Here is an 18,218-nt window from a genome sequence, read left to right on the forward strand (position 1 = left end):
GTTCTTAAAACTTTGAAGACTAAAATTGTTGAAGCTTTCACCTCATCAAGGTGCCACAATTAACTTCGTTTCTGTTTTTCTTAGTTTTAGGTATTTGTATTGCTCATTTTATTTGTTTATTTAAGGTTGAATCATGCTTATTTTTGGAGGATTTTTATCTAATTTGATGGAAAAATGCATAGATCGTGTGATTTATTTTTGTGTTTAAGAATTTTCCCGTTTTCCCAAATTAAACTTTAACTATATTTTACTGAACATTATTTTTCACCCTTCACCCACCACTTCTTACATTTCAAACGTCACCATTTACTGCTCTCGATTATTAAAGAAGTTTGAGTTATTATCTTTTTTACTAGGAAATTTCCCCTTTTTTTATTAATTCATATTAAAAGTTAAGGCAACATTGACTTAATTTAAGTTTTAGTTTATTTAGCTTAGGCTAAGCCTAATCAAAATCATGAAAAATTATATTATAATCTTTGAAAAAAAAAAATTGTGTAGAACATTTTTTGTGGATTGGATTGTTGTAAACTTTTTTAATTATGTTGATTTAGTGGATCGTTAGATTTCCATGGTCTTTTGATATTTTTAATTGAAAAGGTTTTTCACAAAAAATTTATTGTTGTTTCTCGTAAATTGAATGTATTTTAACATAATTTGCTCAGGGTTACTTCTCCTAGATTTAGTTCAAGTGGTAAAGTATTATGTTATTGCATTTTTCTTTCAGATTATTGATATTATATATTTTCATTTGCTTAAGGCTCGTGGTTTTTTTGAATTTTTCATTAATTGTTTGATAAACAATGGCAGAGCCACGAATACCCCCCAACAAAAATCCCAGTCCGTCACTGAGTGGGCATAGGCATGGAAAGATAACGACATGAAAAGAGATTAAGTTAAAATCCCTGTTCGAGAGTTGATGGAGGGGAGAAGGGGAAAGAGATGAAAAAGAAAGCTATTGAATGAAGAAGATGGCGAAACTGTTGAAAAATGGCTTTTGCAAAATCACATGGGGTGAATGATAATGGAGAAAGGTTTAGGGACTTATATAGGACCTAAATCAATGTTAATTGTATCTCAAGTTGTAATTCCATTATACTTCTTTTGTTGGGTTCTTTCTTTAGGACCCTTTAGTTTGTAAGTTTTGTTGTATCTCCCCTTTGTTTTGGGTATTTGTTGTATTGCCCAAAGTTTGTAATGTTTGGAGATAGTAAGTTTTCTTTTGCAGCGCCCGTGGACGATGTTTCAATACCGAACCTCGTTAATTCCTGGTATTCTTTATTTTTGCATTTAATTTTGGTTATTTGTTATGCTTTACTACTTGTTATTATTATATTCAATAGCTAGCGTTAGAGTTTATGTTTCCGTTACATAACAGAAACATGCCATTACTGCTCCTTAGGATCATCTTACATGAATCTGGAGGAGGTTATCGACAAAGTGCTTCTGACTCCAAGAAGTTAGACTTATTAAATGCGTCATGGATTGCCAACCTTAAATTTCTTCGTTCTTGTAACTCAGATCCCTCTATGTTTGGATTTAGTAATTAATATTTATCATACAGAGATAAATAATAAAATTTATAATTAAATCCTGAAGATGGATAGCGCAAGATGAAACAAATAATTAAATTATAGGGAAAGCAGGCCAAGCAGAAGTCTGAATTTGAGGTGTCTTGGGTCCAGTTTCCGAATATAGAAATTAAATGTATTAATTGGAACCAACTATCCTTGTCAATTGTCATGACGGTTGCCCTGTTGCCACGTTAGGCTTTTAACAATATTATTTTTCTATTAAAATATTGGAGTTTACTGGATACGTATCTTTGATCCATTTTGGTTCATTCATTCAATATGTACTGGTTGAGTTCATTGATCAAATCTATAGTAATACAATATTAAATTAATTAGATTATATTTACATATCCATGCATCATGCATTAATGCAATCCCTCTCCAAGTGAAGTGATTATAATTGGACAAAATTCCAGTTCAAAAAAATAAAAGGCTCCAACCAACCAATGGGCCCATTTAATACTACCACAAAATCCATAGGCATTTGCTAAATCCTCGTGGGTTATTAGCAGGAAAAAAACCCAAATGGCAGAATCCACACTCATTTAATTGAGCAATACAGAAATATTAATCAAGAATTCAGCAACAAAACAGTGGTAACCTTAGATTCTACTCTGTATATAGCCTCACTTGATACTCTTTACTAACCCTATTCATGATTTCAAATTCAAGGGGTAGATTAAAATTCAATACAGTTTCAGCAGAATGAAAATCAATCCCATCTAAATGAAGTCAGCCAAATTTATTTTATATGAATAAGTTAGTTTCAAACACTTATCTAGATATTTTATTTGTTTAATGGATATTTAAAAGCCTCCAAAATTATCTCCATAAACATTACGGATTCATTTTTATTTTAAATTGGAATATCTTAATCAGTTGAATCCTGTTTTGGATATTTTATTTAATTAGATTCTTAATATGTTAGCAAGTGGGGTGGTGGCGCAGTTGGCTAGCGCGTAGGTCTCATAGCTTGGAGTGATCCTGAGGTCGAGAGTTCGAGCCTCTCTCACCCCACTCACCTTTTCGAATTAGTGGCTATGTTTTTTGACTTAGCTTTTCATTTCTGATTTTCTATTTGTTTATGTGAATATATGCAGTTTTGACTTTGTTCGTGTATGTTTTCAAGCATTTTTTACTTTGTTTCTTTTGTTTATGTGAATATTTTCGGGTAGTGTACTGTTAATCGAAAAGTTCTTTTTTCATGTTTATCAAATAATCCGTGTGTATAGTGGGTATATGGGTAACTTATGGTATGTGTACTTTCCAACTGTTTAAACTTCAATTTTCATAGTTATTGTTGCTTTATTTATACTGCTCTTGCCTGGATCATCTCTTACGATGTTACTTTCTTGCCCTTTCCCTAACTTTTCGGCTGACTTGCAGCATACCTATCTGTATTCGTGTTCCATTGATATGAGGAAGCCAGTACATGTTTGAGTGCTAAAATCTTTCTTTGGTGTTTAACTGAACATTAATTTTGCTTCATGTAGTTATATTTTGTAGCAATTTCTTCTAATTTTTCGTTTCAATGGCATGCCCTTATTAGCTGCACAAAACATTACATTATCCCTTCTAGAATTTTACAGCTACAGAAAACAAACCTGACCATGAAGCCTCCATGGTTGTGAGGAATTCAACTTCAATAATTTGATTTGGGTTATTTTGTTTAATAAGAAAAAAAAAAAAAAAAACCACCAAATTGTTGATGCAAGTGCAGCTATGGTCTTTGTTCAAAAGTGCATATGGAGTGATGTTTTCTAGTGTCTACAATAATGCAAGAAGAAATTGTTAATCTAGTACAAATTCTCATTTTTCATCTTTTGAAGTGTCAATAATGTATGTGTTGTGTTTCATGTGTTTTACAAAGGATATATATATAAAAATTAGCCTTGATAGTAGTAATAAGTGTTTTAGAGAGTTTCCTGCAGGTAAAATATACATCTGGAAATCCGATTAACAATTTTGGGTAGCATAGATGAATGGGTTATGACCATTTCTTTGTGGATACAATGTGAAAGGTTTCAAATAATAATGGATCACTCCAGATGTGTATAGACCCCCCGAAAGCAGAATACGATGACGAGGAAAGAATCAAATTTCCATGGCTTCATATGGATAAATAGAAGTGGTGCCAAGAATTTAGAAGAATAATTAGTTTACAAGTGATGACACAAGATAATAAGTTGGCGAGTGCAAAAGAGATATATTACTCTATGAGTGACCATAGAAGTAGATAAGAATGGTTAGCCCGAATATATGCCAGAAGGATAGTTAGGATATCCGATATACCCAAGGAAATAGTACGTTGAGCCCCAGAAAGACAACAGAGTTATGCAGACTTAAAAGAATAAATGTGGAATTCCAAGTGGGTAACAGAGTTTTTGTTAAGAATTGCCCTCATAAATATGCCTTAAGATTCAGCATAGATAAGAAAATCATAAATTTAAGCCCAATTGAGATATCGCAAAGAACAGACAAGGGAACCTGTAGATTTATTGTAGTACAGCTATGATACTTGATCTATCCCATGTCATGTAGCTTGGCAAGTTAGTGAGTGATCCTTTGTATGTATCAACGACAATGAAGTGGAAATTAGAAGAGAATCTAGTGTATATAGAACAACCAGTTCAGATACTGGACAAATAGATAATAAAATTCTGAGATCAGAATATTCCACTAATGAGAGTCCTCTGAAGGAATCACAAAGTAGAGAAGGCTACGCGATGGGTGAAGCAAGAGATGAAAGTGCTAGAATTTCGGGGACGAAATTCTTATAAGGGGGAGAGAAATGTAATACCCACATTCAGAAATATGGTAGAGATTATTTTATAGTCATAGTGAATATATTTAACTAGTTTTATAGAGGAATTCCATAAAAGTTTCAATAGGGGCAAAATGGTCATTTCACACAGAATCACGTGTTCAACTGAAAAGTGAGTATGATAAATATAATGTATTAAGTGTGCTAGCCGTGAGAATAGAGTGGTAGAAAGATTATAGAAAATACACGTGATGTGATGCTGAGATAACTACGGATTCGTAAAGCAATAGAAAGAAATTAAAGAATAAGGGTAAAATGGTATTTTCACTCACAACTAGATGAAAAAGTGGGGAGTGAAAATAACCAAGAATATGTGTTAAATCCATTGAAAGTGAGGGTATATTGGTAAATGCATGTATGGCACAATTGAAATTATTATAAAAGTGCAAGGGCAAAATGGGAATGTAATAAATATAAGGCTTCAATTGACAAAACCCTAACCATTCTCACCCTTGAGCATGCCACCTCTCATCCATTTTCTCTCAAGCTTCTTCATCAAATTTTAAAGAGAAATCATAGGGTTTAGCTTAAATTTTTGTAGATTTTCAATCCTAAAGCATCCAAAGGTCCAAGAGGAAAAGAATTTTAGTAAAGGAAGGTTGAATCATTAGTGTTGTACAAATTCAAGGTAAGTAAACTCAATCTAAGCTTTAATTTGAGTAGTATATGTGTAAGTTGATTCTTGAGTTTTTGTGTATGACGTATGATAAGAAGTATTGGCTGTTTAGATGCTTGTTTGATGGAGAATAATGTGTAGAAGTTTAGCCAAGATGAGTAGTTATATAGATGTGATGTTTTGGTTGAACTTTTGATGAAATTTTGAAATGTTGATGTTGGAATTTGGAAGTGTTGAATCCGGCCAGAATTGAAGTTAAGTTTGGTGAGTTTTTGCTCCAATTTTGGTGGATTTGGAGAGATGTAGAAGTGTGGCCAACCAAGTATTTGCATGTGCATGTGAATTGTTTGATGAAAATTCAAAGAGAAATGCATGCATGAGTTTGTTAAGTCTTGTTGAAGAAATTGTTTGAGAGAGGAAAGAATTGGAGTTGAAAGGTTATGTTAGGCTTAACCAAATGTAAGTTTTAGTATTCAAGAGTACATTTAGTTATGCCAAAATTTAGAATAACACTTAGTTATGTTAGTTCAATGAAAGGAATGTCCTTTAGTGCATGGTTCAAGTTGCTAAAACTTTTAGCATTAGTTTGAATGACATATTGTATTTAGTCATTGAACTATGAGTTTTGAAACTTATGACTTTAGAAAAATGATGGCAAAAATTGCATATTAAATTGTTGCAATAGTGTAGTATTGATGATAGTAAAATATGGGTGATTATATTATAATATTACAATATGCCACCATAGAGGGCGTTTGGATCATATAATGTTTTATTATAGGGGTATATTATATTAACGGAAAGAAAGATCACCTTGAAGATTATTAGAAATGTTTAAAAAATGTGTTTGGTTGGTTCGAATAAATTGGTGAATAATATATTTAGTTGGGAGGATAAATGGATGAGTATATTATACAGATTACTAAATTGCCCTCCTTTTTAAATATTAATAAAATAGTATTTTTTATTATTATTTTTGAATCATTTATTTTAACCCCCTATATTTGAAATTTTGCTAAAATAACCCAGCCATATGAAACTTTAATTTGTAGCAAAATCACCCCCACCCACCCCAAGCCACTGTCGGCAACCAGCCACCACCGCCAGCTGCCATTGGCAGTCGACAGAATGGCTCACGAATCGCCGTATATGGTCGACCATGCACCGGCAAAGTCAAAATGTGATCCATGGCTAGAAAACAACCAGATCTATGACCATTTCAAGGCCAAAGATGTGGTCGTTTCAATGTGACCATGAAACGACCACAAATTGGTTGTGAAAAGGCCAGATATTTGGCCATGCCATTTCATGACCAGATCTGTTGCCGCTTCATGGCCACAACTTTGGCTGTGAAACAACCATAGAAATGCCAGAATTGGCCGTTTTTAGCACACAACCGGCCAGATCCCGCTGGTCATGCACCATTACGGTGACTGACATCGAGGGTTGGCGGTGGTGAGTCACGGCTGGTAGTGGTCTTGGATGGTTGGGGGTATTTTGTTAATTTTTAAACTTTTTTGTTGCTAGAGTGTTTTAGCTAATTTCTCAAATGTAAAGGGGCTAGGGTAATTTTTATTTGATAGACATTTGAGGGCAATTGTGTCTAAAATAGTTTTTAATTAAGGGAAAAATGGGAAGAAAAATTATATTACCCCCGATAATGTTTTAATAACAGCCCCTAGTAAGGTAATAAGATTACTCTTCACATTACCAATAGTAACCACTATTTGAAATAAAAGATTACTATAATATTTTATTACTTGCAAACCAAACACAGTAATCTTGCAAAATAAAAGAATATTACCCCGTTATCTTATTTACCCCTGATCCAAACGGCCCCAAATTGCAAGCTTGTATGCTTGAAATTAGAAAGATCATTCAAAGAATGGCTTGGCCAAATGAGTATATTGTTGTTTCTTGTTTTGAGATTAGTTATAAATAATATGTAATAAGTGATTTTATTGTATAAAGAATAGAAAAGCTTTCCCAAGTATAAACATCAAAGAAATAAAAGTTTAGTTTATGTATTAAATACATGACCATTTTAGAAATTGATTGGTATGAGTATAGTTTTCTTGCCTTATTATATATTACAAGCCATAGAATTTGCTAGAAAATCTTGAGAAAATTTTGAATTGGCCAAAAGTTTAGTTAAGAATGTTAGAAAGAAATTAGAATTTAGCCAAGATACATATGTTGTGCCATATGTTAGATTGAATTTACAATGATTAATATGGCAATATAGATTAATGTATAGAATGTAGCCAAAAGGAAAGAAGAAATAATGGCATGTATAACAATTGAAGTTAATGGTCATGTAAGAGAATGCAAATTTATGGCATTAAGATTTGTATTTAGAAAGTTGTACAGGAAATGTTTATTACATTAGAAAAATATTAGAGAGTTGTTTAATGACATGGTTATGTTACATATAAGTTTGAGAAAATCTAGTAGCATAATTGGGCAAGTTAGTAGACTTAATACATAAGTTGTGGCATAACTTTTTATAGAAGAAATTAGATTGCCCAAAATGTAGAATTCATTTCCTAGTTGAATTGTGCCGTTTTAATATCTCATTAATAGAATTATAGAAGAGTAGAATTTGTGAGACATAATGTAATTGTGTACGTGTACATTTTACATAGCATGATAGAATTGAAGAATTACATAATTATGTAGAATTTATAGAATTGCGTACGTACACATGATGCATATAATTTAGAAATAAAGAATAAAATAGAAAATATTTAAGTTAAGCGTGTTGCTAGAATAGAACTTTGGGCTTTCCAGAAAAGTATAGAAATAAAAGCCTTGGAATTAATAGAATACATGCCAGAGTCAGACACGTATTTTGGGATCGTGCATAGACATCATATAAATGATGACATAGCATACAATAACATATATTTCAGAAATTTTAAAATTATTGGAAAATGTCTAGCTAGTTATTTTGCAGATTTACAGAGCATGTTTTCAGAGGGCTTTTGTGATAGGGAACCTGTGAGAATTCGCTATGTTAGCTAGTGGTGACAGAGATGCAGAAGTTTTCCACATGCACGCCACCATTAGTGAGAAGCCTCATAATAGAAAACAGAATTGTGCAGTCCGCTAGAAGTGCATATGGATGAGGACTGTACCCAGAAAGAATTTCAGAATACGTCACACGACTAAGGTTCCAAATCCATGTCTCAACCTAGTCTGATTGGCAAACCAGAACAGAAAACAGAAAGAATTTCAGAAAGAAAGAAAATAAGAAACAGAAAACAGAAAGAATTTCAGAAAGAAAGAAAAATAGAATAAGAAACAAAAAACAAAAAGAATTTCAGTAAGAAAGAAAAATAGAATAAGAAATAAAAAACAAAAAGAATTTCAGAAAGAAAGAGAGAGAATTCCAGAAAGAATTAGAAAAAAAAAAATTAGAAAGAATACAAACATGATCATTTGCATAGGCATCAGACATTTTATGTGCATTGCACCTCATGCATTTATGCATAGATTAAACAGTTTATTTTATTATTGCGTGTCTGACTAGCCAAGAAAAGAAAATAGAAGTCCATGAGAATAGAGAAGAAAAGAAAATAGAAGCCTATGAAAATAGAGAAGAAAAGAAAATAGAAACCTACGAGAATTAAAAAAAAAAAAGGAGGAATTAGAGATATACAAGAAAAGAATAGAAATTAGATACATGCTAGAAAATAACAAAAATTATAAACATGACAAATAGCACGAAAACTTAGCGATTTATTGAGTAGAGAAAGAAACAAAAAGTTATAATCTAGCAGAGAAGATAAATAAAATGATAAAGAATAGCACAACCTTAGAAGGATTTAGAAAGATTTGAGAAGAATAGGAGACTGCTAAGTACGCCTGAGAATACAGAGAGAAAGCAAGCAGAAATTTAGAAGCAGTAAAACAAAAACGAGGATAGCAGAGTAAGAGCATAATTAGGTTTAGTTTACTTACTGAGCATTTATAGCTCACCCCGTTGCTTTCTTTATTTTTGCAGGTATTAGATTGTAGTGGTCAGGAGACTTCAAGCTGGCGAGAGGATTGCACATACTGTCTCAGTGAAGAAATTTAATGTGGATTTATATATGTAAAAAATATTCATTGTGTAATAGTATTTTATAACTGAATTAAGGATAAAAAATTTAGACGAACACCCTTTTTAAGCTAGCAATTCTCTGGAATCTCTTTATAGGATACTCAGAGAATACTTGTCTAACGAGACATTACATTTTTTGTATCAGACCTTAGGATGTTTTCTCAATTTGCCATTTTTGTCAATGAAAAAGCCATCTCGGTTGTACTTCTGAATAGAAACACCACTAGAGCTGCTGTTTGCTCTCTGAAATCACTCTTGCAGCTCCTCGGTTCTATAAAATATATATTGATAGAACCGAGGAGCTGCAAGAGTGATTTCAGATGCAGGGCAAACAGCAGCTCTAGTGGTGTTTCTATTCAGAAGTACAACCGAGATGGCTTTTTCCTTGACGAAAATGGCAAATTGAGAAGCTTTAATGTGGGTGGTGGGGTTGGCTCCCTTACTGTCAAATCTTCCCACCGGCAGCAGATAGAAAATTATGCAAAACAGGTATGAAATGAAAGTGGCCTGTGCAGCTAGTGGTCCGACCATTCAGCAATAAGTTTCATGCTATGCTTTTCGTGGTGGGTTTTCCACTAATTTGAGTAAGCCAAAACATTATCCTTAACTCTTAGTGAGCAATGTAATTATGATGCTTCTTCCATTGTAAAAACACATCATGTGACCTTGTATGGATGTTTGTTTCCCGGGAAAATCCTATAAGGGAGTCCATGCCTTAGCCCAGTGGGCATGAAGTGCTCTTCCTTTTAGGGATCCCTGGGCCAGCCCATCTTCATTTGTCTTCTCCGTCTCTAATCATAAGTTGCATTTTCTGTCAGTTTGTAATTTACATGAACAGAAACAGAAAAACTTGAATAAAAATATGGGCAGACACACTCAGTCACTCACCGTTTCTACTTAATTTATGGGGGCCACATAAAATACATATATCATCAGCACTCGTCGTTGATGATGCAATGGTACCTCATTCTCATATTCATGGGTGCCCATAATTTCTAGACTGGGCAATACGGGTGGGTGGGCTGGGTTGGGGCAAAACAGGTGCAGGTCTTATGGGTAAGAACCCAAAACGAGTTGAGTTATATGGGTCTAAAATATTGGACTCGAATCCTACCCTATGTGGATACGGATAGACCTATAGTGCCCATTTTTTCTCTTTCCATTTTTCAATTTTTGTGGCTTATTAACTTTCATTAATTCTTTTTACCAATATTTATGTGTAAATATTAATAATAATACTATACTTAAAAAAAAAAAATTATAATAATTTTCATACAAATTGAGATGATAAAAAATAAATAAAAGAATTAAATAAAATGTCAAACTCATTATATTCATTCTTCTATTTATTTTTTATTATATCACTTTGTATAAATATTTTTATAAGTATGATATTGCTAAATTGACACAAAATTTATTATCATTTACCTTTATTAACAAAAATTTGATTTTTTTTTTTTTTTTTACTTTTCTGTCTGTAAAGTCCATTCATTTTTAACTGTAGTATTTATTTGACTTTTCCTTTTCCCTCGGGAGGTGGCATAGATGAGACACTGTTTGACCTTCCTTCTGGACTCGGCTATAAAACTGCCTCAAGCTAAATCTCTCACAACATAAACATATTCTCCTTTATTAGTGAGTATTTGAGAGCAAATGGGTTCCTTGGCAACAACTGAAAAGCCACATGCAGTTTGCATACCTTACCCGGCTCAAGGCCACATAAATGTTGAAAAATGGCTTTTAGCAAAATCACATGGGGTAGAAGTGATAATGGAGAAAGGTTTAGGGACTTATATGTAATAGGCCAAAATGAGTTAGTTTGTCCCACATTGAAAAGGAATGAAAAGTGGGAAACTTTTGGGGCCTATATATAAAGACCTAAATCAATGTTATTTATATCCCAAGATGTAATTCTATTATACTTCTTTTGTTTAGAGTTCTTTCTTTAAGGACCCTTTAGTTTGCAAGTTTTGTTGTATCTCCCCTTTGTTTTGGGTATTTGTTGTATTGCCCAAAAGTTTGTAATATTGTTTGGAGATAGTGGAGTTTTCTTTTGCAGTGCCCAAGGACGTAGGTTTCAATACCGAACCTCGTTAATTCCTAGTATTCTTTATTTTTGCATTTAATTTTGGTTATTTATTTATGCTTTACTACTTGTTATTATTATATTCAATAGCTAGCGTTAGAGTTTATGTTTCCGTTGCATAATAATAAATCCCATGCTAACACTAGCCAAAATCCTTCACCACAAAGGCTTTCATATCACCTTTGTTAGCACTGAGTTCAACCATCAACGCCTTCTTAAATCTAGAGGCCCCGACTCTCTCATTGGCCTCCCATCCTTTTGATTCAAAACCATTCCTGATGGCCTCCCTCCCACAGATGTCGACGCCACTCAAGACGTACCATCTCTATGTGACTCCACTAGCAAATATTGCTTACCTCATTTTAAAAACCTTCTTGGTAGGCTAAACGATCCCCCCTCCGATGTTCCACCAGTGAGTTGCATAGTTTCTGATGGAGCTATGAGCTTCACTCTTGATGTAGCTGAAGAGTTAGGCATTCCTGAAGTCCTTTTATGGTCTACTAGTGCATGTGGTTTCATGGCGTATGTTCACTTTCGCCAACTCATTGAGAAGGGTTATACACCTCTCAAAGGTGTATTAATTATAGTATCCTATATACTTTTCAACTTGGTATACATAGTCAAGAATGAATAATAAAATAAGATAAAACATAAAATTGTTGGTAATAATTCTAAAGCATTAACGAACTAGTTTGATCGTGCATCTTTTTTCAAATGTCAAATATAAATGATAATGTTTCTTTGATTTGCAGATGAGAGCTATTTGACAAATTGGTACTCAGAAACAGTGGCGAATCCAGGATTTTTGTCGAGGGGAGGCCTCCGCGACTCTGTCATTGTTTGCTAAACAACTAGTAAAAACTAAAAAAAAAAAAAAAAAAAAAAATCATGAAACCTTAAACAAAGAAAATAATACAATATCAAGAACCTGAGAAAAAAGAATGCAATAACGCAATACTTTCCTATTTGAATAAATTCATGAGAAGCAAAAATTTGAGTAAATGTGTTAAGTAAACCTTGAGCAAAACCTTCTTTTAATTTTATTTATTTTTTTGTTTTCAAATATTATAATATAATTTTTCATAACTTTGACCAGACCTAACCTAAGCTAAAGTCAACCAAAATTTAAATCAAGTCAACATTGCGTTGACTTTTAATATGAATTAATAAATAAAAAAAATTCTTGATATAAACATAGATATTAACACAAATTTCTTTATTTATTTTGAGTAACAGGATGGTGACGTTTCAAATGTAGAAAAGTGGTGGGTGAAGGGTAAAGAATAACGTCTTTTAAAATATATTTAAGGTTTTAAGTTGGGGAAACAAGTTCATTCTTAGATACAAAACACAAAATAAACTCACAAGATCCATGTCTTTTCCCCTCAAATTAGAATAAAAAACCTCAAAAAAAAAAAAAAAAAAAAACATGATTTAACCCTAAAATAAACTAAATTGAAATGAGTAATACACATACCTAAAATTGATAAATTAGAAAACAGAGCTAATTGTGACATCTTGAATAGTGAAAGCTTCAACAATTTCAATTTTAAAAGTTTTAAGATTGAATAGCATGAGGAAGAGAAAGAGAGAATGAGAGAGTAAAGAATTTTGGGGATAAAATCATAAAAAGCAGGTGGAGCCGGAAGAAAATTGGACAGAGTTTTAAACTTTTAATATGATGTGGGCTTGGAATATATATATTAATAACAAGTTTTTTGTGGGTCTAGATATATGTATAATAATTCTCATTTTTTTAAAATTCAAGGATAGCCTGGGTATATATGTTAATATCAATTTTTGTGAGTCTATATATTAATAATTTTTTTCTAAAACTTGAGGGATAGCATGGGTATATATGTTAATATCAATTTTTGTGGGTCTATATATTAATAATTTTTCTTTAAAACTTGAGGCCTACCCTCCAAGGGGCTGAATCCGCCCCTGCTTAGAAACGATTATAGATTGGATACCAGGCATGAAAGATATCCGTTTGAGAGATATCCCCACCTTTATCAGAACTACTGATCTTCATACTATTATGATAGATTTTATTCTGTCGGAGACTGAAAGAGCTAGAAAGGCGTCTGCGATTATTTTGAACACGTTTTACGACTTGGAGAAGGACGTTTTAGATGCGTTTGCTTCAATGTTGCCACCTGTATACTCCATCGGTCCCCTGCATCTTCAGATCAATCAGATCCTAGATAACGACACGAAGCAGATTGGATCAAATTTAATGGAAAGAAGAAACTGAATGTCTTGAGTGGCTAGACTCAAAAGAACCAAATTCAGTTGTTTACGTGAACTTTGGTAGCATTGCAGTCATGACGGCCGATCAACTAATTGAGTTTGCGTGGGGACTTGCGAATAGCAAGCAAACATTTTTGTGGGTCGTTAGGCCCGATCTTGTTGCTGGTGACACAGCAATTCTACCACCAGAGCAAATGGTGTCCTCAGGAACAAGTTTTAAGCCACCCATCAATTGGTGGATTCTTAACCCATAACGGCGGGAATTCTACTCTTGAAAGTATCGGTGGTGGAGTTCCCGTGGTTTGCTGGCCCTTTTTTGCTGAACAACAAACAAATTGCCGATACAGTTGCAAGGAGTGGGGCCAGGAGCGGACCCAACCCCTTGGAGGGTAGGCGGTAGGCCTACCCTCACATTTAAAAAAAAAAAAAAAAAAATTATTTATATAGGTTTATAAAAAAATTCTATTAATATATATATAAAAAAAATGGGAAATATTATATATATATTTACTTATAAAAAACTTGCTATTAATATATATATTCCACACCTATATTATATTAAAAGTTTAAAACTCTCTCTACTCTTTTCTACGTGCATCTGTTTTTTATGATTTTATCCCTAAAATTCTTTATTCTCTCATTTTCTCTTTCACATTCTCTATGTTATTCGTTCTTAAAACTTTTGAAGACTAAAATTGTTGAAGCTTTCACTCATCAAGGTGCCACAATTAACTTCGTTTTCTGTTTTCTTAGTTTTAGGTATGTGTATTGCTCATTTTATTTTAGTTTATTTTAAGGTTGAATCATGCTTATTTTTGGAGGATTTTTATTCTAATTTGATGGAAAAATGCATAGATCGTGTGAGTTTATTTTGTGTTTAAGAATGTTCCCGTTTTCCCAAATTAAACTTTAACTATATTTTACTGAACATTATTTTTCACCCTTCACCCACCACTTTCTTACATTTCAAACGTCACCATTTAGCTGCTCGAAATTATTAAAGAAGTTTGAGTTATTATCTATGTTTATACTAGGAAAATTTCCCCTTTTTTTATTAATTCATATTAAAAGTTAAGGCAACATTGACTTAATTTAAGTTTTAGTTTATTTAGCTTAGGCTAAGCCTAATCAAAATCATGAAAAAATTATATTATAATCTTTGAAAAAAAAAAATTGTGTAGAACATTTTTTGTGGATTGTGATTGTTGTAAACTTTTTTAATTATGTTGGATTTAAGTGGATCGTTAGATTTCCATGGTCTTTTGATATTTTTAATTGAAAAGGTTTTTCCACAAAAAAATTTATTGTGTTTTCTCGTAAATTGAATGTTATTTTCAACATAATTTGCTCAAGGTTTTACTTCTCATAGATTTATTCAAGTGGTAAAGTATTATGTTATTGCATTATTTTCTTTCAGATTATTGATATTATATTATTTCATTTGCTTAAGGCTCGGTGGTTTTTTTGAATTTTTCATTAATTGTTTGATAAACAATGGCAGAGCCACGAATACCCCCCCAACAAAAATCCCAAGTCCGTCACTGAGTGGGCATAGGCATGGAGATAGATAACGACATGAAAAGAGATTAAGTTGAAATCCCTGTTCGAGAGTTGATGGAGGGAGAGAAGGGGAAAGAGATGAAAAAGAAAGCTATTGAATGGAAGAAGATGGCGAAACTGTTGAAAAATGGCTTTTAGCAAAATCACATGGGGTAGAAGTGATAATGGAGAAAGGTTTAGGGACTTATATAAGGACCTAAATCAATGTTAATTGTATCACAAGTTGTAATTCCATTATACTTCTTTTGTTTAGGGTTCTTTCTTTAAGGACCCTTTAGTTTGTAAGTTTTGTTGTATCTCCCCTTTGTTTTGGGTATTTGTTGTATTGCCCAAAAGTTTGTAATGTTTTGGAGATAGTGGAGTTTTCTTTTGCAGCGCCCGAGGACGTAGGTTTTAATACCGAACCTCGTTAATTCCTGGTATTCTTTATTTTTGCATTTAATTTTGGTTATTTGTTATGCTTTACTACTTGTTATTATTATATTCAATAGCTAGCGTTAGAGTTTATGTTTCCGTTACATAACAGAAACATGCCATTACTGCTCCTTAGGATCATCTTACATGAATCTGGAGGAGGTTATCGACAAAGTGCTTCTGACTCCAAGAAGTTAGACTTATTAAATGCGTCATGGATTGCCAACCTTAAATTTCTTCGTTCTTGTAACTCAGATCCCTCTATGTTTGGATTTAGTAATTAATATTTATCATACAGAGATAAATAATAAAATTTATAATTAAATCCTGAAGATGGATAGCGCAAGATGAAACAAATAATTAAATTATAGGGAAAGCAGGCCAAGCAGAAGTCTGAATTTGAGGTGTCTTGGGTCCAGTTTCCGAATATAGAAATTAAATGTATTAATTGGAACCAACTATCCTTGTCAATTGTCATGACGGTTGCCCTGTTGCCACGTTAGGCTTTTAACAATATTATTTTTCTATTAAAATATTGGAGTTTACTGGATACGTATCTTTGATCCATTTTGGTTCATTCATTCAATATGTACTGGTTGAGTTCATTGATCAAATCTATAGTAATACAATATTAAATTAATTAGATTATATTTACATATCCATGCATCATGCATTAATGCAATCCCTCTCCAAGTGAAGTGATTATAATTGGACAAAATTCCAGTTCAAAAAAATAAAAGGCTCCAACCAACCAATGGGCCCATTTAATACTACCACAAAATCCATAGGCATTTGCTAAATCCTCGTGGGTTATTAGCAGGAAAAAAACCCAAATGGCAGAATCCACACTCATTTAATTGAGCAATACAGAAATATTAATCAAGAATTCAGCAACAAAACAGTGGTAACCTTAGATTCTACTCTGTATATAGCCTCACTTGATACTCTTTACTAACCCTATTCATGATTTCAAATTCAAGGGGTAGATTAAAATTCAATACAGTTTCAGCAGAATGAAAATCAATCCCATCTAAATGAAGTCAGCCAAATTTATCTTATATGAATAAGTTAGTTTCAAACACTTACCTAGATGTTTTATTTGTTTAATGGATGTTTAAAAGCCTCCAAAATTCTCTCCATAAACATTACGGATTCATTTTATTTTAAATTGAAATATCTTAATCAGTTGAATCCTATTTTAAATCTGTTATTTAATTAGGTTCTTAACATGCTAGCCAATGGGGTGGTGGCGCAGTTGGCTAGCGCGTAGGTCTCATAGCTTAGAGTGATCCTGAGGTCGAGAGTTCGAGCCTCTCTCACCCCAGTTACCTTTTTGAATTTCTACTAGGTTAGTGGTTATGTTTTTTTGACTTAGTCTCTGATTTTCTATTGGTTTATGTGAATATAAGCATTTGAATTTCTATTAGGTTAGTGGTTATGTTTTTTGACTTTGTTTTTCATTTCTGATTTTCTATTAGTTTATGTGAATATGTGCAGTTTTGTCTTTGTTAGTGTATATTTTCAGGCATTTTTTACTTTGTTCGTGTATGTTTTCAAGCATTTTTGACTTTGTTTCTTTTTGTTTATGTGAATATTCTTCGGGTAGTGTACTGTTAATTGAAAAGTTCTTTTTTCATGTTTATCAAATAATCTGTGTATAGTGGGTATATGGTCATCTTATGGTATGTGTACTTTCCAACTGTTTAAACTTCAATTTTCATAGTTAATGTTGCTTTATTTATACTGCCCTTGCCTGGATCATCTCTTACAATGTTACTTTGTTGCCCTTTCTCTGAACTTTCGGCTGACTTGCAGCATACCTACCTGTATTCATATTCCATTGATTTGAGGAAACAAGTACATGTTTGAGTACTAAAATCTTTCTTTGGTGCTTAACTGAACATTAATTTTGCTTCATGTAGTTATATTTTGTAGCGATTTCTTCTTATTTTCCGTTTCAATGGCATGCCCTTATTAACTGCAGAAAACATTACATTATTCCTTCTAGAATTTTACGGCTACAGAAAACAAACCTGACCATGAAGCCTCAATGGTTGTGAGGAATTCAACTTCAATCATTTGATTTGGGTCATTTTGTTTAATAAGAACAAAAAAAAAAAAAAAAAAAACCACCAAATTGTTGATACGGTCTTTGTTCAAAAGTGCATATGGAGTGATTTTTCAAGTGTCTACAATAATGCAGGAAGAAATTGTTAATCTAGTACAAATTCTCATTTTTCATCTTTTGAAGTGTCAATAATGTATGTGTTGTGTTTGATGTGTTTTACAAAGGATATATATATAAAAAAAACTAGCCTTGATAGTAGTAATAAGTGTTTTAGAGAGTTTCCTGCAGGTAAAATATACATCTGGAAATCGGATTAACAATTTTGAGTAGCATAGATGAATGGGTTATAACCATTTCTTTGTGGATACAATGTGAAAGGTTTCAAGAAAGCTAGGATGACTCATTTTCTTTTCTTTTCCATTCTTTTAGGTTCACATTTTTCTTAGTAGTTTTGTTACTTAAGGTTAAGGAGACCTGTAGTTGGGAGGTCTCCATTCCTTGTATGGAGTTTTTCACATTTTTTTAAAAGATTTCTATCAGATCATGAATTCTGTGGACCTTATTCTTCCTCTTATAATAGTCTCCTGTCATCCCTAATTGATGATGTTAGAAGTCATATGTAGTTGTTGCAGTACTTTAATTTTTTGAATGGTACTATTGTTTTTTATTCTCTCAGTCATGTTCAATGCTTATTCTCTCAACAAGGCAGTAATATTCT

At 32.6% G+C, this 18,218-nt stretch overlaps 2 non-coding genes and 1 pseudogene across 2 annotated transcripts; all 3 read left to right on the forward strand.

Moving 5' to 3' along the window:
- Positions 1–2,507: 2,507 nt before the first annotated feature.
- Positions 2,508–2,591, forward strand: TRNAM-CAU. The gene is given in 2 exon segments: positions 2,508–2,545; positions 2,556–2,591. It is a non-coding gene; the product is annotated as a tRNA-Met (tRNA).
- Positions 2,592–10,772: 8,181 nt separating this feature from the next.
- LOC116136716 lies at positions 10,773–15,682 on the forward strand (annotated as a pseudogene).
- Positions 15,683–16,672: 990 nt separating this feature from the next.
- Positions 16,673–16,756, forward strand: TRNAM-CAU. Its single transcript is given in 2 exon segments — positions 16,673–16,710; positions 16,721–16,756. It is a non-coding gene; the product is annotated as a tRNA-Met (tRNA).
- The last annotated feature ends 1,462 nt before the right edge of the window (positions 16,757–18,218 follow it).

The sequence above is a fragment of the Pistacia vera genome, unplaced genomic scaffold (genome assembly GCF_008641045.1).
Source record: "Pistacia vera cultivar Batoury unplaced genomic scaffold, PisVer_v2 Contig318, whole genome shotgun sequence".
In the NCBI taxonomy this organism is placed as follows: domain Eukaryota; kingdom Viridiplantae; phylum Streptophyta; class Magnoliopsida; order Sapindales; family Anacardiaceae; genus Pistacia; species Pistacia vera.